This window comes from Atractosteus spatula, chromosome 5, assembly GCF_055471065.1.
Source record: "Atractosteus spatula isolate fAtrSpa1 chromosome 5, fAtrSpa1.hap1, whole genome shotgun sequence".
NCBI lineage: Eukaryota > Metazoa > Chordata > Actinopteri > Semionotiformes > Lepisosteidae > Atractosteus > Atractosteus spatula.
This window is the reverse complement of record NC_142710.1, coordinates 20349013-20375891: the sequence shown is the minus strand read 5'-3', so window position 1 is coordinate 20375891 and position 26879 is coordinate 20349013.

Genomic DNA, 26879 nt, shown 5'->3' with positions numbered 1-26879 from the left:
AACTTAACATCGAAACTAAGAAAAGTCTCTTTTATATATTCCCCATCTGTAAATGACTTTTCATGTTTTGCAACACATTGTTTGATTTGGTAACTTGGTTCTGTGGCTTGATTTTTACTTGCACAGAAATTAACAGACACGGCTTTGTTTTCTGTACCTCGCTATGGCCTGTTTGATAGACTTAACCCTGACGGCTTTGAAGTGCTGTGTTTTGTCTGAAAATGTCATCGGACACTTGATATGTGAAAAACTACACTCTCACAACATAGAACACAAACACCATGGTCTTTAAATTGAACAAATCCAAATTCATCTCTCAAAAGGGCTGAAATGAGTGAGCATCTAACTTTGCTTTCCTAGCAAACCAGCATTTTAAACACCAAGTGTTTAACTTTATACTTAAGTGTTATCAAAATCACAGATTGTGGGCTTTCCTGTGAAAACAACTGGCTAGCCATGCTTAAAATAATGAACTAAATAAACTGTTTTTTAAAGACCATTCATTTGGTAGCATGTTGCATGTTGTAGAGAATTAAAGAATACTCAAGCATATTTTTTAACTCATTTTTTTGTGACTTATTAGACTCTTATTGCACATGCTGTTGCAATTCCCTTTTTGTGCAAATAATGGCGTGCATGCCGTAGGGTGCTCCTGCTCTCAATGGACCTGGTCTCGACCTGAGCTTCTCACTTTATTACTTGCTCATGTGGGAGTAATTTTATTGTCTCTGGGCATGAGACTGTGTAAACAGAATTATGTTAAACAGCACTGTAATATATATAAATGCAAAACCTTTTATGTAAATTTGTATGTTGTTTTAGTGCCAAATAACTGTTTAAAATTTATATACTTGAGGAATCTTCACATACATCTCTTCAATTAATTTAAGTTAAATAAAATGCAGACAACTTAATTTGCATGTTACAATGAATGATAGAAATGCATGACTTTTTTAGTTTTCATATGTTCAAAAGAAACTTCAAATTATTTGAAAGACCTAAAGCTGACAGTAAAGGTATTTATGTTATTTAAAAATTATTGTATAGGTTTTACAACATATATTTCATATCTAACCTAACACAGATCTATATTTCTACCTTTTAAATGCAGTGGTTGAAAGCAATATGCTTAAGAGACACTGTGGTTCCAATTTTTTTCTGTTCCATTGAAAGGGAATTGAAATGCAGGTAGAAATCAATCTGGATGTGCACTAACAATTCTTTCATTGTCAACCTATTGTTTCCAAAAGAATGCCCTTGATTTGGGTCATGTGTCTGGTTGTTGCAGTGCTCACAAAGGGCATAACAAACCTGTCAATTAATTTCTTTTCAAGAGGAAGCAATGCTTGGCAAATTGATTTATTTGTATTGTACTGAATACAAGTAATTCCAGTTTCTTAAGATAACAATTATACATCCTGTACAAATTAGAAACATTGACAGGATTGAAAAAGCACCTTTGGCATGTCTACTACAATATTCGAAGATGAACGAATACAGGCATAACCTAAAACATTAACCAGTCATTCATAATACAATGTTTCAGGATTTGTGTCCAATCACTGTTGTCCAAAAAATAGTTTTTCTTTGACCATTGTTCTTTTGTGACATTTTGAAGCTGGCACAACTTGTGCTGCAGTGAATAGATTGAGATTGTGACCAATGAAATAAAATGAAATGAAATAACTAAGAATCCTTGATGACAGGGAATCATTGTGCTCGGCATTCTAAAAAACAGTTGAAAAGACAACACAAAACATTATAAGTGTCTCTTGAAAGAAATTGTATTTCATACTTTTCACATTCCTCAGTGAACTGCTACATGAAAAATAAAGCAATGATACAGTACATGATACATTCCCATTCATCACCAAAACACTTGTACAGTATATGGATTGCCATTGAGTAGTATTGATTTTTTTTTCTTGCATAGCAAGTAAAAGGCTCCAATACAAACGCTCTCTTGGAGAGGTATAAAAGGTCTCTCTTGGGTATAAAAGGTGTACTTTCAAATGTAAACATTAGCTTTCGTATCTGTTGGTGCATTTACAAAAAAGAAAGGTTGTGTTGAGGGTGAAACTAATCAAGGCTTTTTTTTGCAAAAGAGTTTCACCATTCTTCTTTGCACAAGCTCTTCCTCTAGCACAGAATAATCTTTTCAAAGCATTTGCACCTATGAAAGATTTCCTGCATATTTATTTTTTTGGTTGGTGTGCTTTTCACAAGGCTTTCCTTCTGTGTTTTCTCAATCATTGAAAGAGAAGAAGAAGGAGCCCTATGGGTCACATTCCATTTTGTCACTGTCCTTCAGTGCTTTTCTGGATTTATTATAAACTCAACTTGTATATTCCTTGTGACAACACCTCCTGTCTCAGGATTGTCATTTTCCCATCACGGTTGTCTGAGGTTAATGATTAGCTCTCCCTCTCATCTTGCTTTCTGTCTCTTGCCTTAGGATACCTTTTTTTTAAACAAAGACAGAGCCCATGATCTGGAGATGATTCACGTACAAACTAACACATGAAAAAAATGTATGCTTCCCTTTTACAGAACTTTAATCCTGTAGAGTAATGTCTTCACTAATTTGGAATTGAAATACAGTTTTTCATATACAAGTGTAATTTTTAGTAAGAATTTTTGTTAAGCTGATTTATAAAGTAAAAGGGAGAAAACATTTTGCAGTGTTAGTATTATACTGATTTCTCAGTTTTCTGAGAGATGTCAAGCTTCTAGTTTAGGATTCCCACCTATAGTCTGGTAGAGATCAGTCAAGAGAGTCTTTAATTGACTAATTAATGACAGAGGGTGTGCTGTTTGAGATTGAGATCAATTCAATTCAATGGCAGAGCAACATAAGGACACACCCATAATGCCTGGCACCATGCCTGTGATGTTAGCCTGTCTCTCTGCTTCCATAATAATATAATCCACAAACCCTCATGAATCACATTACTGCTACTCTGTGCTGCTTGTGGGCAGCACTCCTGACACAATACTGTACACAGCTTTAACAAATGCCCTTGAAAACCTGAGAATATTTCACATTCTCATCATCTACATATCACTGCTGTAGAAAGTCCATATGTAGGGAAAGACAACACTGACAATAGCTTCCACTGTATTTCTGGAATGTGCTTGCCAATATGCCAACACTTATTAACTGAACTGCAGTCCATGGACCTACAGAATCAGAAATAAACCATATGTCTCATTGGATTGTGTATCAAGTGCCAATGCATTGGAAGGAGCAGTTCAGACACAAGCCACACAAAGAAGGATCTTGCAAATACTCTGCCAAACTCCTTCTGAAATCCAATGGAGAATATCCTGCAAGCTTCATTTCATAGGATAAAAAAGTTTTCCTGGAGTCATTACTGGACACTTTCTGAAACCTGGGAGGGTTTTGTCCTCAAAACTATATTAAATGTTTTTTGCAGATATTGCACAGCATTTTAATTTTTGGTGGTAACTGGAATAGTGAACCTATTTCATTGTGACTTTTGAAGTGCCATTACTTAAAAACATGTCAAGGATTGATGAATCTGTTTGTTTGACAATGAGTGGATAGATTTCATGTTTCGGATGTAATCCCATACAGTATAATGGTGATTCAAGGGGAGAAGCAGGGGTTAGTAAAGTAGAGAAAAGAGCACCTGGGCCGCAAGGGGGAGCCCAGGTGGCTGATTGGGTTAGCTGACTCGGCAGCCTCCGGGGCATGAAAACATAAACACCCCTGACTAGCGGAGAGTCGTTTGAGAGGCGCTGCCTCGTGACTGGGAGCTTGGCCCTCACAGGTAGAGAAGGAAGAGGAAGACTCTCCTGACTCGCTGAGAGTCACTTTGAGAGGCGCTGCCTCATGACCAGGAGCTGCCCTCAGGGGCTAGAAAGGAGGAGATAGCCCCTTGACTTGCTGAGAGTCGCATGAGAGGCGCTGCCTCTCAACCAGGCGCTGCCCTCAGGAGATATAAAGGAGAAGGTAGCCCCTTGACTTGCTGAGAGTCGCATGAGAGGCGCTGCCTCACGACTGGGAAAGAATCTCTCAAGGAGGAAGAGAAAGAACCCCTGACTGGAGGAATCACTTTGAGAGGTGCTGCTCGAGGGGTAGAGAAAGAGCTCCTTGAGAACGAAGCAAAAGAGGTCCTCTGACTCGCTGAGAGCTGCTTTGAGGCGCTTCCTCGCAACTGGGCTAGGCCTGTGGGAAGGAGAATTAGTAAATTAGAGCTACTGAGAATAATGTGGCCGGGGGAACCCCTCTGGCTCGCGCCTGAGAACCCTTCCCAGAAATGGTCAAGGTGGCGCTGCCAACCTTTGGTCAGGGAAGTGAGCTTCACTTACTCCCCAGAGGGAACCTGGATGCAAAGGCAACACGAAAGAAAAAGGAGGAGGAGGGAAGAGGAGGGAATTCAAACACTCTAGACACATGTCATAGTACTCTTTGCTCACAGCCTTCTCTGGAGCACTCCATAGAAAGTTCTAGTAGTGCACATTGATTAAAAAAGGGAACAGGATAAATTAATTATTTTAAACTTTTTAAGGGTATGGTTATACAAAAGAATGGCCTACTGGCCTTAATTTCTCATGTTGTTATGTGAGACAACTTAACACTGCAAGTTTGAAAAATCCACTGTTGTGATTTGAAAAAAGAATAGAAAACACAACTGATTTCTTCTTTAATATTTCACTGGGCATATCACCTGAGCGCCAAAGTTTTAAAAAATATTTTTAAAAGAAATTTGAATATTAATATGTAATTATTTCTTGCATGGCATGTGTGACAAAGTTATGTTCTGAGATGAATCAAACTATGAAAACATCAAAATTATTTGCGAGAAAGCATAAAAATCAGTATAACGTTCAACAAACTAGAGCAAGACAGAAACAACAGTAGAATAAAATGAGAGAAATATATTGACCATGAGAATCAGGTGTGTGAGGAGCAAAAAAAAAAGAAGTTGAGAAACCACCCCAGAAGGACAGAATTAAACAAAGGCTAGAGGAATGATGGAACAGTTAGGTTCAGTACATGCAAAATATCTGAAGACTCAGTCTTTGGGCTGATGTGGGGATCACAAGTTCAATCAGGAGAAACAGCCTAATTCTTACCAAAACAAACAATAACATTCCTCTTGCGATGTACTGTACCAACAACTGAATATTTTGTGCAACATTTATAAACTGTGAGGATTGTGAAGAATTCTGGAACCGTAACCCAGATAATCAAGAAACATTGGAACAAAGTTGTTTCATTGGGCCAATTGCATTTTGCTCATTGGCTTAATATTTGTCCAACACTGTGGTCCAATATACTGTAGCATACCAATATAGAATTTCACTATACAGTATGTGCAGTATCCTGTATAACACAATGGAGAAAGACCATCTCTTGAAGTTTTGGGAGTAATCTGTTAATTCACTTAATTGTCAGTTTCACTTAATTGTCATACATAGTTTGATTTTAGCTAAGATGGGGATGAGCAGCTCACAGGAGACTGGACACCACAATTAATGAAGCAGGCATCAGCTGTGCATCGTGCTCCAGTCTAGATAAACAGAACTCCGAACCAGGAAGCACGAAGTTGGTGATGATCAGGAAAAGAAGTGTGAGGACATACTCTGCCGGATCATCTGCTGAATCAGTCTTCAACCTGAAGATTTTTCACTTATATTTTTTCATAGCTACAACCCCAGCTTTAAGGCCACGAGCAACACTGCTGCTGTTACAACAGCCTCCTGCCACAGAGCAAGCTGTTTAGCTTTATTTTTCTAGCCTCAGGGCTGACGTCAAGCTTTACCTGCTATAGCACAGGCTCAATTTTTCCATCTTCAAAGAGCAGCTTTGCTGCTACAGCGACAGCCTTGACCATAGCGCAGGCTGTTGGTATCGTTTTTCACAATACTGCCCCACGGGCTGAAAGCCCCAACCCCTTGACTGTTATACTTAACCAGCTTCACAGCAGAATACCAGCTAATTTTCTTCCTCAGCTTTTTACACATCGGGCTGCACACTACCAAGACACCAACATAGCCACAGGGATTGTCCTACGGCAACCTCCACTGCCTTTGCTACACTCTTGTCTTCTCAGAAAGGACAACAACTTCCAAGCCATATACTATAAGAACCAGCTAAAGAACTTCTGTTTACTTTCAGTTTTGTGAATGAGGGGTGTCTGTGTTTAGGGACTCACCTAGAACCCATGCACCTATTGTGGGCTGTTCCATGTGGCATCAGATAAATTGGTAAATAAACGTATAAAAAGACATTGTCCTTTTTATCGAAATAAATCACTCATGGGGCAGACCTAATATAAAGCTGGCCAACAGTAAACTATTATTGCTTCAATTGTAGTTCACCTAAATTACAAAATGCAGCAGCACTATTTTGATGATGTTCTGCAGTTTTGGTGCTGTTTGTCTCTTCATTCCTTCTGTTTTGCTTTTGTGCATTACCCCTATGAAGGACATACTGTAGGAGAGAAGTCAGGAACTACCAGAAGGGTATGTGGCGCTTAGAGTGCGTGGCCTGTTTATCATTAGAAGTGGTTCAGTTCAGAAGCTGGAAACTGTAAAGCCTCTGTGCCATGATAAAAAGACATTGGAAAATACACCAGAATGTATTTTGCTGGCCTGTCGATTGCTATAACCCTCATGGTGGTTGTCAGTGCTGCAGATACCTTTGTTGTCCTCAATAGGCTGGCATTCCAAGGTAATCCGAAAACAGGCTCTTATAGTTTATTGGTTCTGTAAAATGCTCGCGTTTATTCTCCAACATTACAAATGATATTGAGAGGAAGTCATTTGTAAGGTCAGAAATTGAAAATAACCAGCACATTAACATCCATCCATTATCAAATTGCCACTTACTGCCGGTGAGTGTATTGCCAACCAGGAGCCTGTTCTAGAAGCCTAGGGCACAAAGCAGTTTACCATTTCAAGACATCACATGAACAAATTTAGAAATGCCAGTTAACCTGGCCAGCATGCCTTTGGGAGATGGGAAGAAAACACGCGGCCAAAGAAGAACCAAAGAAGCTTACCCAGTACAGAATCAAACTCAGTCTGTGAAGCAGACGTGCAGTACTAGCTGTCATTCTATCATGGTCATACTGACACAGATTCAACATACTGTATGAACAATGTAAAATGAACATTTGCCATCAAACATTTTATGATGAATGTCTTTGTGGCTCTCTATTTTCTTTTACTTTTGCTATTTTTTTGTCTGGCATAGAAAATTATTATAAAAACTAAACAAAAACTCTCTTTCTTCTTTGAATTGCTTTTAACCTACATTGTTGTCAGTTTAATCTCTGAGCTGTTCGCTGTTGTCAGCAGTGATTATAGAAGTTAATGACCAGATTTTTATTTTGCAGTCAAGCATGTAATACTGATGCAGGCAGCTTCGTTATGTATGCAAGCATTTGTTTATGTTGCTAATAATGATTGTGCAATTTGTAAATTTCAACATGGAAAACATAATCTTGTCAGAGAGAACATGACATTTATGGCAAAATAAATGGAAAGGTCTTGCACTGTAATTGTTAAAATGTCCTTACTCTACTATTGAAAAAGAAGGAATTTGTGCCATCAGTGGTAATGTTTTGTTACTAATTTGGGATTCAGTGGCAATGCACTTTGTGTTAGCTTTTGTTGGGTGCTGTGGAGGAGTACATAACTTTCATAGCAAAACAGGCTGAAAATAACAATTATTATTGAAGTACTATTTACTGTTTAAAGTAGTCAGCCAAAACATCTAACTCATCCTATGCAATATTTCTTTAACTTTTTATTTATTTGGAGCTTTGACATACATAGTTTAGATGTTACGATATTTCTCATCACTAAAAAAGAAAAACGTGTAATTATGTCCATATTTATTTTTACTATTTTAGCAGTGTAATGACAGTTCTTGATTATAAGAAACAGCTATTTAAATTTTGCTAAATTATGTATAAGAAAAAAATAAGAGTTTAGCTTTGATCACGTTATTTAGCCAGCTCCATTTGAATAGCTTTGATACTCTTCTCCCCCTACTTTAGACATAAGCTGATTCAAGTCTAACAATGCTGGATTTTCACACATTTACAAAAGCAGGGTTTTCATTGCACAAATCATTGGAGAGTTTCTAAACCCGTTTTCCTTTTTGGAAATACCTCCTTTTTGTATTCATATGGTATCCCAAAATAAAAGGCCTAGTTTTCCAAATCGTTAATGATTTCCAAGATGAAAGGTAGAGGTGAACTCAGTAAAACAAAGCACTTCTGCCACATTGACTGGTTCACTAATGTGGGTGAGTGGCACTTTAAATAATAAAACATTTCCGTTGCATTCTCTTGAGATGTCTTCAGCGTTTCAGTCTGTCCTGCTGAGACTTGTTCTATTTATTCCTGAAATTGTAATTCAAACTGTGTTTCATGGTCTGATGCAAATATAATCAAGGTCTAGATGTTTGCTAACCATGGAATCATTTTTCTCTGTGGACCACATTGAAAAGCTATCATCAGTGCAGCAGCCTGACTCTGAACTATAATCCTGCAGGATGGCACACAAAATAAATCCTACTGGTGCTCTAGGCCATGTATCGCATTTTAGTGTAGGAACAGCAGGAGCACTGTTTCTTTTGTGACACTGGGCTTCCAGTCTAAAGGTTGAGAGTGGCATGTTCTTTACTAGTAATCTATTCTTCAGAAAGATTTGCTTAAATTACCCAAGAGGAACCAGAAATGGTAAAGTGAAATAAACATCTTTACATACTGTATAGCAATTACACTCAGTCTGTTCTTTATTAAATAACACTGTAGCAAATAAAAGCCTGGTCTGACGGTTATAATTGCAATACACTTGATCTATGAAAGTAACATATAAAAACTGCATAATAGAAATTAAGTGGATTTATAATTAGATATGCTTTATATTTGTGCATACTGAATGACAGACATGAGGCTAATTACTCTTAAATAACTGCTGAGAATTCATTAGAGATGCAGGAATGCTTTGATGATAGTAAAATTAAGTTCTGATAAACTTCTTAGTTTCTTAGGGGGACTAAATATTGATGAGACTATTATAATCCTTGCAAATAATTTATGTTTTGTAATAAATATTGTTTGTAAGGAGACCCAAAACCTTGAGAAAGAAACAGTTGGCAAAAAGAGGGTAATAATGATTTAAAACTCAAACAAAAAGAATCAATATTCGGTCACTTATGGGGAATAGAGGAATAAATCTATTTATGTGCAGTTGTTGTATGCCCATGTTTGGTAATCCTTTGCTATTGTTTTTACATTAAAAATTGTTTCTACTACAGAGAGGTTTGTTTCAGAGATTACCAAGGTATTTACTTTTAATTATAAGAATTCTGCAGAAATGTTTAATGGAATTTGTTTTTTTTTTCAACAAAGAAGGTCCTTCAAATCATATGATAAAAATGCATGTATTTTGGGTTTCTCAATTAGTTTCTTAAATTATGATGTTTTACACAGGATAATGCTGGATTAAAAATCTAAATAAGCTGGCCTTATAAAAAAATGGGAGATGAGTGTTGCAGCTGAACATTTCAAGTATAGAATAATATTCTTCAAGGCTTAATAACAGCTTCCATTCAACTTCCATCAGGTGTTTTAGGAATTTCCTTTAGTGTTTTTATACTAAAGAAACAAGAACACTGAAGTGAATATTACAGAAGCACAGAATATTACAATAATTATTTGGGCATTGTTCATAAAATGGAACTTATTTGACTTGCATTCTCTAGGTATCTTGCCCTTGCTTGTTGAAAATTGTTAATGATTGGAAATTTTCAGCCTTGTATGATGAAGTCATATATAGAGCATTAAAAGAAACATCACATGTAACTGAAACAAATTAAAAGTTTTAAATTATTTTTTTTTAATTTTAAGGATCACATAAGATCAATGTAGTGCCGTGCTGTCAAGTAGTCACCAATCAAAACAAAAAAGTTGCTTTGCAGCAACTACATTTTACTCCTCATCATTTGTTGTTTTAGTGCACAACAATTAACAATGCATTCTGCATGTCTGCTCCACATTTGCTGGTGTCCATCTGGGTGGTCTGTTGTAAATACAATACATCCTTGATTCTTGATAAACAGGACACGGTGGGTTGTTTCTGTATTTTCTTCTTTGATTTTCACCAGAATTAATATTTTACAGGTTAAAGAACCTCATCAACTGTATCTAAATCATTTCATTAGGTATTGAGATTCTGTGCTTATTTAACAGGAAAAGAACCCTGAGTGCACCATGCTCAGTCTTGAATGGTCAATTAATCAAAATAGTGCCAAAAGCATTTGATCACTTTCCAGATTCGATGTACTTTATTTTTCTGAAAGCATACCAACATCTAATTCTTTTGAAAACACTTAAAACAGTAGATAGCCAAGGACTTCTTCATGAAATTCCCTTCAATGTCAAGAGCTTTATCAGCCCATTCCTAGATAACCTTTTAAATATTTACCACTATACTGATGAGCTATTAAAACTGAATATGTTTTATTGTCTTTGGGTTAACTATGTTGACACAGTGTTAGGTGTACAAAGAGTTAAAAAGAGATGCATGTCACAAAAGTAGAAAAAAGGTCATTGATATTGTAGTAAATATAAAATGTAGCTTTACTCTTCTCTGTGCATAGAGACTGGTACAACTTGTATTATAGATTTCTAAGTTTAGCATAATTTACAGTGTCTGTGGGAGTTCTGAAGTAAGATAATACAAAGTCAAAATGCTCACATCAGGCAGAGACCTTGCTGTTGCTCAAAACAATAAACCTGTCTTGCTAAAACATGGTGACATAGCTCATCTTTGGGATGCTTGTTGACAAGGTAGTTAAAATACACCATAAAAATGATCAAAAATATTTAAACAAATGCAAAGCTTCATTGATTAATATTAAAATAGTATGGTATTTAAAGGAATCCATTTTTCATATGAAACTGAAGTTCTTTTTAATAGGGAGAATTTTTTTTTTCAAGTATATTCCTCACCTGTTGCTCATAGCTAGGCAGCTTCTTCCAGGAATTAATGTCTTAAAAAGGATAAAGTGGAACACATTTGGAGCTAATTTTATAGTCTCCATCGTGAAATGGGCTGCATTGCAAAATGTGTGGGATAAAATTAAAACTGAGCTTTCCTGCTGTTGTCTGAACTTCAGAGCTAGTGTTTCAAAAGGAACATCTAAAGGCATTTGACTTCTCTGTTGTTGACAATTACAACAGCTACCTGCTTGAAAACTGCTAGAAAGAGATTTTTTGTAAACAAATACTTTTGAATGGATTGGCCCAAGATAACTCGACAGAGAACCTGTCAAGCGCAAAATCCTCATATGTCAAACAGAAATTACAGTTCCATTACAAGCTGCAAGCTGTGACCTTCCAGTGGCCCAACCGCTCCACCACCCTAACAACTCGTGAGGCCAGTACACTATGAGAGAAGTCATACTTGTCTCCAGCTTACATTTTTCACTCTCTCCTGAGATTCAGAACAGTATATGGAAATCTCTAATACCTTAAATGATGGTAATCCGTCAAGCATAAAAAAGTCACAACACATTTCTCAGACAAGCCTGTTTTAATGCATAGTTAGAATACCATCTGTCAGTACATATCTGTAAGTAAATATGGACATGACCCAAACTGTTGTACCGAAGTGTAATGAAGGCAAGCCAAACCCGTAACAGCAGAAGGGCTTAGAGGAGCAACTGTCAGAGGAATAAGCTTCAAATTTATATTCAAACAAAATTACATAGGGCACCAAGTAATATTTGGATAAAAATTAATAAATTAAAGCTCACGCGCTTCAGATGATCACAGTAGTAAAAAGGAGGGGAATGGAATTCCCTCCAAAAACTATTTTAGTATTTGGATACAAATTCCAAAGTCAAGAAAGTAAAAACCTTTGAACAGTAAGCATTTTCCCCTGCTGTAATTTGGAAAAAAATAGGCTTGTAATGGAGCAGCTGGCACTTTGAGTTGTCCCTATTGGTTTGAGCTGCAGGCATCTTAGAGACAGGTTCAATAGAGCGATCTGCTGCAGATGTGTTCGATTAGACCTCTCTATAAACAGGAAATTATGTCTGCCATGTGGTGTAGTGGTTAGGGTTCTGGATTCATTATAGGAAGGTTGTGGGTTCAAATCCCAGGTGAGACAGTGCTGTTACAGTATACTTTACTCACTATGTTTCATTAAAATACCCCCCTGTATGAATGAGAGTACATTGCAGTTGATTTGGATGAAATGGACAGATGAATATATTAGTAATAAGATTAGATCACTTTATTAGCCATATACAATTTCTTGCATTAGGAATTTGTCTTTTCGCATACCTCAGCTTGCTCTCCATGAGACACACAGGCATACAGACAGGGAGAGAGAAGCTTGGGGTCAGAGCACAGGATCAGCCATTTATATGGCACCCCTGGAGCAGTTGGGGTTAAGGGCCTTGCTCAGGGGCCCAACGGAGTAGGATTCCTCTGCTGGCTGCAGGATTTAAACTGGCAACCTTCCAGCCACAGGTGCAGATCCTTAGCCACAGAGCCACCACTCTGGTGGTAAAGAACAATAGCAAAAGAGTCTAATTGTTGGGTTAGTGTGGTCACACTGCGACCGGTTAGTGGTTAGAAGATAGTAGTCAGTGCCAAGTCGGATGGTAGTGGTTAAGCAGCTGCCTGCTGACTTCAAGGCTTTTAATATTATGGTTATACTAAGAAGGCATTTCTCACAGGCTAATCAATCGATCAATTTATTTGCTACAGATCCTGCACGACACTATGCCACAGAGCTCTTAACAGATTTTTACAGACCGGTTAGTGGTTAGAAGATAGTAGTCAGTGCCAAGGTGGATGGTGGTGGTTAAGCAGCTGCCTGCTGACTTCAAGGCTTTTAATATTATGGTTATACTAAGAAGGCATTTCTCTCAGGCTAATCAATCATTTTATTTGCTATAGATCCTGCACAACACTATGCCGCAGAGCTCTTAACAGATTTTTACAGCACTTAACAATATACAGTAATAACCCTTGACTATTGGGCACAGAGTAGGGAAAAATAAAAACTCCCAGCAGGAAAAAAAAAACCTCTGGGGGTCCCAGAGCTGTCCCCTGTCCAGGCAAGAGGTTTGTGATACATTAATTATAATGTATTGTCAGACGTTTCTGTAAAATCCAAGCTGATGTCCTGCCCCCCTGAGTCTGTTGTCATTGTTATCTGAGTTAAAGAATAACCAGGTTAGAAGGGAGAAGCATAGTTAGCTCTTTCAGATGGATAAGAGATTTGAAGGGGAGAAAACAGTTCATCCTCTTGTCATTAAAGTTTAGACTAAATGGGAATCCAGACAGGCAATGGACTAAATTAGGGTAGGATAATGACTAAATTATACCAAGCCTGGTACAGCCTGAGGCTTGGTTTCACAATTCCCCAAGTAGAAATTGGGTGAAGGTCCCCAGTAACTAGCACTGTCATGATTTCAGCATGTGATATGTTTTCTATAATACAACATCATAGGAACACTGTACAATTGCCTCTTTCAGTGTATCAACCTTTCACTCAAGGAGCACCTCTTAACAAATAAGCTTATTAAGTAAATTTATTGACTACATTAAAGTGGCTGAATACTCAGGCTGTTGGTTTTGTCCCATAAATGCAATAATTCTATTGTGAGAGTAAAGAAAAATAGTTAACAGCCAGGGTTTGTCAGATTCAGAAAAGGGAAGGTTACGGGAGCTTGTTTCTACTCATCAAAAAAAGAAATACAATCAAAGACCTTTTGTCTGACTGCCTCTTCCAACACACCTCTTCTCACGACGTTTTTTAGAAGAGGCAGTTAAGAAAACATCAGCTTCCAAAAAAAAAGATGCAGCCGCCAACTAATAGTGACAGAAAAATGGGAAAGAAGATCAAGCAGGAGGAGTATATGCATCAACTTGCCAATTCCTTCATCTCATAGAATCTAAGTCACTCTGATTGAAGTTCATTCCAAGGTGACCTGCCCATATTTTAAATGGTCAGATTCCAAGAAATGGAGAAAATACTTTATATTTGTAAATCAGTTTTATATCTGCTGCAGATCTGAATTTGCATCCAAAGTTGTGCCTTAAAGGCCTTTTTTTCTCTGTTCTCATCTGTCAGTCTGTCTGTCAAGGACAAAGCCTCTGGGTTTTTTAAAAGCTGCGCAGTCACTATGAATTATAGGTGTGCAATGCAGCAACACCAAGAGCTAATTAATATTCATGCACATAATTCATGTTTATCCGTCACTACTCCACAGATGACTTAAGGTGAAGGCAACCGTCTCTGAACAGGTGAATCTGGGGTTGGGGATTTGTGCTGCACAGCTTCCCATCCAAAGCAACGCATGCAATGGACACATTTAAACATTAAACCCATGGTCATGATGTCTTATAATATCCTATGCTGGATATGTAATTGCATCAAAGTAAAATTTTCAGAACTAGATTTATTTGTAAGTAGAATGATAATTGCTTGAACAAAATATCTTAGTTAATGACAAATGATAGATTCCAGCATTCCAGCATCCAAAAAAGAAAACCAAGAAATATTTTACCATTTTTTTCTTCAGCTCTTAATGTTGGTTTGGAAAGCATTTCTGGCTAAATAAAGTTGTAATGTATTTCAAAGCCACAGCATAATATTATGGCTCTAGCTGTGATTTTCGATTTGATTTCTAAAGTAAATGTCATCTTTCCATGTTTCAGCAGGTTTACACCAACATGACCGATATTCCCCTGTGACACAATTTATGTCAATATACAGTACATTGGTCTTCTGGTACTTTAATCGGTCAGTAGGCTCTTGCAGACCCTTTTGTGTAAGTGAGGTTACTGATTAACATCATCTTTCAAAATCTCTTGTCATATCACAAGATATTATGAATAAAAGTAAACATAACCTTATGTAATGACATAGATGCTGCGGTATGAATCCTGGTTTAGAAAAATGAGTGTAAAAATACTCATGTCTTCATAAGTGTATTAGTTCAGTACAAACTGGAGTTTGATTTTAATTTATGTTGCACTAACGGTTTGATGTCTTAGAAATTAATTTTTGTTGATTAGATGTTTATTGGGAGACATACATTATGTTTAATATCTATTTGAAGTTCATTCTTTGCTGTGAAATGACATTTAGAAGAGATAGCAAATATTCTCTTAAATAGGTTTCTTATTTTCTCCTTTAATAGAAATCCAGTGATGAATTTTTCATTCGTTTTTTTTTAATTCAACATGTAAGTGACCACTTAAGACAATGCACGGTTTCTGTTAAACAAATAAGGTATTTTTTAGAAATAACGGGAATTGAAAGTTAGCATACTGTTGACATCTTTACTTAACCTTGTAATAAACAATCTAACAACTACATTCACAGAAAGAAAACTCAAGAAAGCGAAAATAACAGCACTTGAAATATTAACTTATGATAAACAGATATAATTAACAATTTTTCTTACTATTTTAGATAATGTTATTTATCTTTGTGATTTATGAAAGTTTGTCAAATCCATTAGTGGCAAAGACTAATTTAGTTTTGGATCCCTGCTGCTAGAAAAGCTAACAACAGAATTGTCTTTCAAAATTAATTCGTTCAATCTCCAAGAGAGATGGCAATTGAGTTAATGACATTCTAATAAATTATTGCAAAGGCTAACAACAAGCAATTATCTGGACAATTAGATGGATATTATAATGGCCTACAATGTTGGTGGACAATAAATTAATTAACTCCTCAAGATATTTTTCAAAATAGTGAAAGCATATGCTGATTACAATTTTCTTATCTTCCCATGTTTGAAACTGTGTATGAAGACCAGGCAGATGAGCAACTCCATAATAGGCATACTGTATGTACTAAGAGAAATATGCTATTAAATTAGCGACAAACAATAAGGCCATGCTATAACCAAGATAAAGGGCCCCACACCCATACTGGAAGACTTATAAAATCTCTTTTTTAATGTTTTTTATATTCAGCAACACTGACTGACTAGAAACTTGGAAGACTTCCTTAACATCCCAAAGCTAAAATTTGCACCTGGAATATTGCTATGATAATCTTTACAACTACAGTGGATCAAATGTTAAAAGAAAACCTGATCCTGCACAAAAGTTGTTTGGCTGATTACCACTAAATGTGGTAGGCAACATTTTTGTGATTATACAAATTAAATATACAGTTTCCTGTGTGAACCTGGACAGCAGTCTGTCAACTGCTTTGCAAAGTTACAAAAGTAACACAAATAAACAAATGAAGTTCCTCATTACACTATGCAGAAACAAACTAAAGCAAGTCTTTTGTTTTGATTTGCACACCAGACAAGTTTTGATTGAATTAAAACTTCAATTCAAATTAAGGGGGAATTAACATTTATATAAATTAACATGTTATGAAATATCATTGAGTTTACACTAAGCAGTTCAGATTGTAGAAGCCCGCAGTGGGATTCAGCCAGAACAATGAGGTTAATAGCTTTATTTGCACAAACACTGCCCTGGGATGTTTAGTGATTAAAAAATCTGGACCTAGATTGAACATCCCATCCATAGGATTGCACATCCTACAGCACAATGTCCCTGGTTACCACATGGAGTTTTTAGTTGGGAATTTTGTTCCATGGGGAGATAATGGTTCACTAACACTGGCTACTGGGTTTTCTTTGGAGGTCTCCAACAGGTCAACAGTTTCAAACTGGGCTTGCTTAACTTCTTAGATCTAATGAGTTCAGGCAACAGGAGGTAGTGTAACACTAACAATGCTGCCTAAAATATCTGATCCTACAGTATGTGCCAGGTTGCCAGAAAGTGGTACTGCAGCTATCAATACTAAAATCCCCCTCAGAGGTAATCAATGCACACCTTAACCATAAAATTATACAGCATAGCTGTGGAGAGCATTGCATAGCTGTTTTATCAGTGGTGTTGGTTTACTGATTCCAAATGCATCTCCCTTCTCTCTGATGTATATAAGTTTAGCAGAGCAAAATTTCCTTTCAGAGTTTTTTATGCTCTTGGTTATCTACAGGGATGAAGAAATGTATCTAACAAAGATCCGTTCTTTTTAATAATTCAGCCATCAAAACATGGCATGTTATGACATTTCCAAGAGGTATAAAAACATTGCACATACATCACTGCACAGTAATTAATATGCTACGAGCAATAGTCATCATTCTCACAAGCAGCTGTTCAAGAAGGTGCATCTCATTTAGCTGTGCTGTTTATTTTACCAGTCTCTGTCAGCATGTACTACACAAAGGCACATAAATAACTCACTCAGTGCAGGCACTGTGGCTGAAAGTCATGAGATGGTGGTGCACAGACAACAGGAAAAGTGGAAAGAGTCTACATTCTGCAAAGTCAGTGTAACATTCCAATCTTTGAGCCCAAATCTTTGAGCTCTCTTAATTCATGACCTTATTAAGAGAACACATACAGCACGGGGAAGAATCCCACAACTTTGTCTTGATCCTTGTGCTGCTGTGCTTACTAATTACTAGTTTCTCACTCTGTGGAATGAAGATTTACAGTTACTGTGGGGACAGAAGCTAAATAAAATTTAATTTAATAAATTAAAATATTGTTACAGTAAGTCATATATACTGTATGTTGGAGCTGTTTGTGTTTAGTTTCAGTACCCCTGAAAGATCAAGGAAGTTGATTGGAAGACTAAACAGAACAGTAAATAAATGAGTAATAGAACAAGGGGACATTTATGAAAACATGTTTATTATTATTGGTTTTTGTTGAGCTTACGATATATTAGTAATCCCTATCCATAGAAAGTGTGAAGGAAAGTATTCAATTTTTACAAATTCTGCCTTGCGTGAACATTCCCGGAGAGGGGCATCACCACGTTGTAGCCTGATAATGTCAGATTGAAGAAGCTAGGCTGGGCATGGACAGTATTGGGATGGAAGATGTTTAAGGAAAGCCAGGATGCTTCTGTAAATGCTGTTAGCTGACCTCTGGTGTGGGTGTTCCCTGTGCCAGTATGGTGAGCAGGGACAATACACTGTAAGAGGGAAAATACTTTGTATGACACATTGAAATGAAATACTTAGTAATGGCTTATTGAAGATTCCATGTCACTGTAGCGCCCATCCATTAAAAGGTTAAAATGGAAACAAGAAGCATTACAGACCAGTAACTTGTACTTTGGTAACATTTAAGGTTCTGGAAATGGTAAGTAAAATTAAACCAGAGGATTATCTGCAAGAATACATTTAGAAAGGTGCGACTTGCTTAACTACTGTTTTAGAGTTCTTCAAATTGACAACTTCAGATATTTAGATTTTCAAAAGGTAAAGGTAAAGTTCCTTATATAATAGTAGTTTGCAAGTCGCACCTTTCTAAATGTATGCTATCACCAAGAATCCTAGTTTCTTATAGATAATCCTCTGGTTTAATTTTACTTACCAGTTCCAGAACCTTAAATGTTACCAAAGTACAAGTTACTGGTCTGTAATGCTTCTTGTTTCCATAAGTGGAAGTTTCCATAAGTTGTTTTATAAGTGTTAGCCATTGAAGGAAATGTATACTCTTGGATCAGGAAATTATCACGGTCGTCATCCCTCCTTTCAGCTGTGTTTCCTCCCTTTTTTGTTATATAAGCCCGGTGTCTCCATAATTCCAGGCTCAGCTTTGGAAGATGGACACCCAAAGGCCTGCCTACTACCAGGCTTCAGGCCTTCACCCTGATGTCCCGACCTCTGAGCCCGGGGCTCAGAGTGTCTAGGTCCGTCATGTTTTTATCTTCCGTGTTCCTGGTCCTAGTTCCCTGTTCCCTGGTTTTAATCGTCTTCATCTTGGATGGATCTCCCGGCTTTTGGATAACAGACAGCTCCCTGACTACCCCTTTTGGACTTCCCTGGATTTGGTTGCCTTGGCGTTTCCCCTGTGCACCGGAACACTACAGTCACCACACCCTGTCTGTCAACACATCCTAACTCTTCCGGATTATACCGCCACGCATAGGGTCTTTGCTACACACTTCACAGGAGTCTGACCCGGCTCTCGCGTGACAGAAATGGTTAATAGGTAGAAAACAGAGAGTACAGATAAGTGGAGAATACTCCAACTGGGGTGATGTAATTAGTGGAAGACCAGTGGAGTAGGGATCTGTATTCTTTCTCTATATCCACTGGTCTTCCTGATTTTTGTTAATGATCAGGATTCTGGTATAATAATAATTTATAGAAACACAATGCGATTGAAATTCAAAAGGTTTTATACTGAATTCAAGACTGGCTAGAAGCTTTTTGATGCAGACGAGTGTGGAATGTTATATGCGGACAGCAAAAACAAATACTGTCAATATAGAATGGCAAGCACTGAGCTTGAGGAAACTACCCAGGAGAAAAACTCATGTATTTATCTTGACACATCATTTTCATCTCCTAGACTTTGGGAATGCAAAATAAACAGCATCTATAATGTGAAAATACTGTATATAGTGAACAATAATACGTCATTTAGAATATTGTGCAAAATGCTGGTCACTAGATTCACAAAAGATATGCTACACTGACAGGCTTAAAATAACCAATTTTTTTTGTCAAACAGAGAAGACCTGATTCAAACATGCCTCACAGCCATTGGCAAAGTTAACCCTATCCACTTAGTTCAGAAGAGGTAAAATTGACCAGAGGACATAAATTTAAACTAGGAGAATTGTTAAATAACAGGATGTCATTCTTTATGCAGAGAGCTTAAGGGAAATTCTCGAACAAACAACTCTGAAGTGGTTGTTTCATTGAAGTGGTTGTACATATTTCTTCACAGCAATTTCTGAATGACACTGTCTATAATACTGCCCCCATATGAGCTAAGGAGCTAGATGAAAACTCTTTGCTTCTTGAGTGTTTACTTAATATAGTCCTGCAGTTCAGAGCTTAAATCAGTTGTACCAGAGGACTAATTAAACTCTGTCCAAAAGCAGAGCAATAGGAAATTTTGTGCTCATATTACTTGAGCTGTTGTAGTGTCCAGGTCTGCATTAACCTAGTCTGAACCTAATGCAAAGTTAGGATGTCCTGCTGCCAACAGTCCATGGACACAGTTGAGGAGAGAGACATCTGCACAAGTGCAGGTGATGTGAGACTGGATTTAGGACCCTAAGTTATGCAGGTAACAGATGGAATGAAAAGTGTGGCATATCAAAGACCAGATTTCTACAAAATTGGAACATCGTCATATGAAGCCAGCCCCTAACAGTGCTAGCCATCAGATTTGTGCCTGTAAAAATAAGTGTGCATTTTCAGTCAATTCACCCACAGAATAATAAATGTTGGAGGATGCGCCTGGCATGAATCAAAAAGCAATGTGCTTGAGGAGGCCATTAAATGGTTCTTATTATTTTGTTCTGAAATGGTATTTTGGACTTTTAAATAAATGCTACAGTATGTTAAAAATACCCTACGCATACACATGCATGTACATATGAGTGTGGTTATATACAGTATACTGTATAGAGTATATTGTTTTGTATTAAATAATGTGATCCATTTAATGGTTGTGACACATTAGATATCTCTCAAAACCCTAATGGGTAACAGTATAAATAATCAGCATTGGAGAAAGTACAGAATGATCTATATTCACATTTTAAATTACCTTCACTGATAGAAAGAAAACAATTACTGTATATTACATGTAAAATGCTGATGAATTTGAGTATCAATAATATTTTTAATTTGGAACACAATCATATTACTTGGTTTCAATTTTCCTTATTACAATTCAATTTAAAAATCCTTAATGTGATCCTGGTTGTTTTTACATTTGCTGTGGCTCTGATAAACAGACTGTAAGTGTTTTGGGAGCCTGGTACTTTTTTGCCTGTGTAGAAAGAAACCAGCATAATTACTGTATAGCAGTATTTCTTCAAAATGTTTTCAGAAGGATCACTTTTTGTTTTTTACAGTAGGCAAGCTTTTCACAAACAAGGTTTTGTGTCAGCGCAAACATGACACACATTCAAGACTTATTATAGACATGAGATAAAAAGCTTAGAATTTCAGTTATACACATGTAAATTAAACTTTCAGTCTTCAAAATGCTGTACAGACCTAAATGTCAAAATAGTTTTTTCTGTTGAATATGTTTACTGGCGGCTCCAGTTGTGTTTCTTGAAGAAAGGAATTGGTCTTTAGTGCTAATAGCGAGCTGTGATCTCACAACATCCTACTGATACCCATACAGTATAAATTGTAAATTCTTAACTTCATAATAAAAATTGGACCCTTGGGAATATAAACAAAAAAGTCACAGTCTTAATTAGATGCACATGTTAACATCAAAGCTGGTTCTGCACTTACCATTCTCTGTCATTCCTTACTTGTGTTTCTGTTGGAAAATGCTGAAGGTAGAGTTAAGAGACAGAACTGATTGAATCAGTACTTGCAATCAATCAGAAATTTCAACTTTCTTTGACTAGCATGCCCTCTATCATTTAGCTTTTCAAAAGCCATAACAAGCCGCTTTTGTGGGGTCAATAGTTTTCCCATTGACAGTCTGTTTACAGTTATTACTTGTGTTATTGTTTAGAATTTGTCTTTGTTTTCTTTGTCCATTTGTGATGTTATTGATCGTGTATTCTACTTTTGATTTGTAAAGCATGTAAGGAATCTATCACTATTTTGTTAATATTTTGAGGAGGCTTGCCCTGGAAGTCTAAAGGTTCCCTTGCCAGAATTTTTATTTTTTCTCTTAGAAAAGGCTTCCAACAAATAGCTGTATACTAAAATTGTTAGACTGTATTCCAAACTCTTGCATTTCAACCACCATGAACATTTTCCTCATTGGTCATTTTAACTGTAGCCTATTATCAGCTTATGCTTCATTCGTTTTAGAATGGATGAGTTGAAAAGACTAAAGCCCTCTCATAGTACACCTTAGAATTTTGTTATTTAAACTCAATGTCCAGTCTGGTGTTATTTCATGCTACAAAGAAGAAAGGAGGTAGCCTTTTAATTGAAATAATTTTATCCGCTATAGCCGGTTTTCCGTTATCTCAGCATTTATGAGATCAGTCATTTTTCATGATCCCAGGAACTCTCTAAAGCATTAAATCTGTGATACCTGCCTTGAAACAGCCTCTCTCTCCTCGCTAGGGTAATTATTTTCGGTCGCCCTTCTTTTCCTGGCTTCATTCTCCTTTGAGTCTGGTCTTCATATTTGTTTGGTGGGGGGGGGGGGGGGGGGGGGGGACTTAGCTTACATGTTGGCCATAAAAAAGTGTGGATTATTGTCGAAAAGATACATGCATTTAATCAGGTGTGGTGGAAGATGTTTCCATGCAAAAGACTTGGAAGACAGTGTTTGTCTCTAATAGATCGAAGACATCAACTGTATAAATGGATAATGGAGGATAGTTTGTTGATAGATAGATTCCAATACTTATTTGTAGGGTATTTAATACCTTTCAGCACTGATCACTGAATTTATGTTCAGATTTTATAAAATTACATTCATAAAAAACTAAAGAACTAAAAATGAATTACATAAGAGATCCAAATAAATTATTGGAAGTACACTCTAAATAACATTTTCACAGTGTAGAATTATTTCCTTACTTTCTGGGTTTGTTTATGAGGACATGACCATGTAATCATGAGTTAAATTTTGAGGGCTAACAAAAATACTTATTGTAAACACCAAGTTTACATCATCAAGTGTTGTCTTGATATAAATTCACTTTTAGATATGGAAGCCTTTTCTCTCTCTTATTTCAAAACGGTTGAGTGTGCAAAACTTCAATTTGTGCAAAGACACAACACATGCTTTCTCCCTCGACACCGGCTTGCCAACACTGGGAGAAACATAAGTTACTTCTTGCAGCAATAGGATGGATATAAATAACCTGTTCAAATTGAGTCATAGTATAGAAAGCAAAACTGGAATTAATGAGGAGATAGGAGAATTTTCAAACATTTATGCTAGTTTAAAAGTACAGTATATATGAACTCAGGATAACTAAAATGCTGTATTTTAAGATAGTTAGTAAGTTTCTCTCTCTATATACCCTCTCTGCAGTGTCATCATACCCCAACGTAAAGAAAAAGAAAGTTTTTTGTTATTGAGTTCTACATGCTGCCTTTCCACTCTAATACAATATATTGTTTACTGATACTGCAGTGGTTGTGATAATCTTTTGATGTCGAGTCAGTTTCTGGTATAAAACATACTCCTACGTTTAAAACAAGAGATGTGAATGAGGGTGGCAGAAAAATTGTTAAAGCTTCCTGGCAGTTGTCTACATTACTGCACTCAATATTAAAGTAATAAAAATAGGATGGTTTTTCTGCAAAGTTAATCTCAGCAAGGTAATTTTTAAGTGCTTATCACATTTACTACAAAACTACAAAAAAAAACAGAAAACCTAATTAAACTGTCATTAAATATGCTTGAATTGCTACAATGGTCTACAATGTTTTTCTAGTCAGGGCTTAAAAACCAAATTGCTAGTTATTTCAAAATGTAATCACAGCCAGACTACAGTATAATGGTCTATGGTTGGTATTATTTAAATGATTAAGCGATCTAACAATTCAGAGATATGGACAAATACCGTTTGAAACATTTTTCCATCACGAAAGACCATCAACTGCAAAATACAAACACAGTTTTGGAGTTTCTGCGGATTTTTGCAATCCATTTCCATAGAAATAAAAAAACAGGGATCAAATGTAAGGATGAGGATGCCTGGGAATAAATCAGTGCTCTCCATACCTGTATGTACATACTGCACTAAAGCTTTTGGAATACTTAGAGAACCATTTGAGTTATATTGATTTTGACAGGATCCTATTGCTCTATAGAACATATATTTTGGATATATAAAATGTTTTTATGTTGGTCTTTGGGTTGTGCTATCAATATTGAATGAGGCTCCAACAGTATCAGTTGGACATAAGATCGCAGAAAATAGGTTTTAACATCTTTGTTGGTGCTACTGAGTAGAAGGTGAAATCCCAGCTGTTTGAGGCTGCAGAACAGATTTCCCAGGGATGTGTAATTGGGCCTTAGTCTGATCTCTCACTTACAATTTATAAAGTTCTTCTGTGGCATTTGCATAAGATCCCAGGAGGACTATAATAACATTTCAAGGAACCACTTAAATACTACTTAAATGCCTTATAAAAGGTCAAGTATCATCATAAAATGACTTTTCCTTTTCTATATTAGATGGAAGCTTAATATGAATTATGGCTCCTGAACCCACACTACCATTCTTTTTTTGATATATTAATTGCAGAGATTTATGAAGTATGGCAGAGAAAGGTTTTGTAGGTCAGAGCGTTTAGTTCTCATTTTCTATTTGACACATTTGGGACTTAACGGTGACTTGAGTAGTATGTTTTATATTGACAAGGGTAATTGACTAATGATATGAAGATCCTTGTTAAATGTTACTTGTTATGTGAATATGAGAGATCTTCACTAGTGAATGCATTTTAAACTAATAAAAATGCAAAGTTTATGATCTATCCTACAGTCCTCATTTCAAGATCTAGTGTAATGCCTATTGACATAGTTTCATTAAAATACTATTTAGGTGCTAAACACTAGAAGGTGTCTCTCATTTTAGATGACACATACAATATTTCATTGAGAAGTAAAGTCCAAAATAACTTGCTAAGCAGTAACATACTTGTATCGTCTCATATATTATGAGGTCTCTTTTTAATTAAGCACACTTGCTTACCATGCTAATTCTGTGTACTAAATGCCAGTGCATAATAAATAATCCTGTGTTACTTCTTCAACTCATGCAAATAAATTTTTTAAATAGATTAAGTGCTAAGAAATCCCATTTTCCTCCCTATTGGATGATGGCAGTACTCACTCTCCAGATGGTTCATTGACACACATTGTAATTAAGAATAGTGTGAACTTTTCACACATTAAGTCTATGTTTTAATGTGCATCATTTTGCAAATATATTACTTCTTGGAAAAGTAATTCCGATTAAAAGATTCATATGGTGGAGAGAGTTATAATCTGCATAATCTGTCTAACTGAATTAGTTGTAAACTGATTGTAAACAAAAGTTGTACTTCTATCCTACAACTCCACAGGTTATGGAAGGTGAAAGAGGAGATTTGATACCAAACAAACAGATAAATCTGATGAATAAGCAATCCAGAACCACTAAGACGGGATGAAGCCAGCAGATAGCAATGCTGACATTTTGTCCCTATTGCATAGCAGTGTCCACCTGAAGCTATACAATCAATTTTGGGAGCTGAAATTTCAAGAATTTTAGAACCAACCCTAATAGTGAGTGACCAGAATGCAGCACTGCAAGTATGGTCCAAGAACTGTGAGACTCATCTATCAGGAGAGGACTAGCTTAAAGAACAAGCAGTCAGGTATACCCCTTCTGGAAGGGAAAAACAGGCTTCATGGAGTTGGTTTTGTCATGAGGAATATATTCATATGCCAAATCACTCAGTTTTATACTGGAATCAACCGGTGGAGGAGTCTGTTCATTGTTATCATCAGCACATAAATTGTCTCTCAAAGCCAATGATAAAATCAATATCAGCCTCAACCAATTCTTTCCTTGCATTGTGGATGCAAACAGACTTACTCTTCTTGGTGACTTCAATGCCAGAATTAGAAGGGATTTGAACCTCTGGAACGGAACCATCCACCAGGGGCTGGAAAGGCAAACTCCAACAGTATCATCTTTATGAACAAATGCACAAAGGAATCCTCTCCACCAACTCCTTACTCCACCAGAAAAACAAGAACAAAACCCATAATCTACACATTAGCACTTGGTTGACAACATCATTGTTTGTATCCAAAATTGCATAGATGCACAGATACTGCAGTAGTGAGGGCAGATTAATGTCAAAGAACTCAAAGACCTTATCAAGCAAGAATATTCCAGAAGGCATGATTAGCACCCTTCACATTAGACAAAAAGTGATAGTTTTTCCCCTGCTTCAGAAGATTGCATTTTACATTTACATTACATTTTGTTTATGTGAAGTATCCCAACTTCCCCAAAATGTAATTATTATTTACCATAAACAGTGTAGTGTAACATGCTGCAGATGTTATGTCATTTGGAGAAAAAAATATTTAATAAATGCCAAAAATGAAGGAACTACTCAACAACCAATGAGCAAGGTAATCGTGTAACTCTGATAGCAGCCAACTGTTCAATCTTCTTATCTTTAGTAGATTTAAGGGTAGATATTTCTTGAGTATTATACAGACTCATATGACTTTAATGGCAGAGGGAGCAATGCAATACCACCTATTGTTGAGATCATGGTAGTTGCATAAGCAGAATTCTAATAAGGAATTCCAACGTTTTCCTAGTGCTGCCCTTTCCTGGGTGGCAGCTGGTATGACTAAAAGGTTTTTTTTATTGCTGTCAAATTTCATCTCATTTTTACTTTAGGGATTAGGTGTAATCCTAGGGGAAAGTAAACTGAGGTCTCTCTAAAATTGGATTAGTCACCCTGAGTGTGATGGAAAAGAATTTCACTCACAGTTAAGCTTGAATATTACCAGCTGAAGTGGGGCTATCCCTTTGGTTTTCTAAAACATGTTTAAGGCCCTTATAGTGACTTCATCAAAATGAAACCACATAGTATTCCAGCTTGTTGTTTAGACAGTTGTTGATTAATTGTAACTCTCTCCCTCAAAGTCCCTTGTAGGGAGGGAGGGATGACCAACTTCCATGATTGTTTTATCGGTGCGTGTGGAGACAGCTGATGAGGCCATTCATGGATAGACAGAGTGCATAGGAGGTGAGTGCATGTGTTTCTCATTAGAATGGGTGATCCTGAATTGTGGATCTGGTTTATGACAAACCAGTGCTTCCTTTCCTACTTT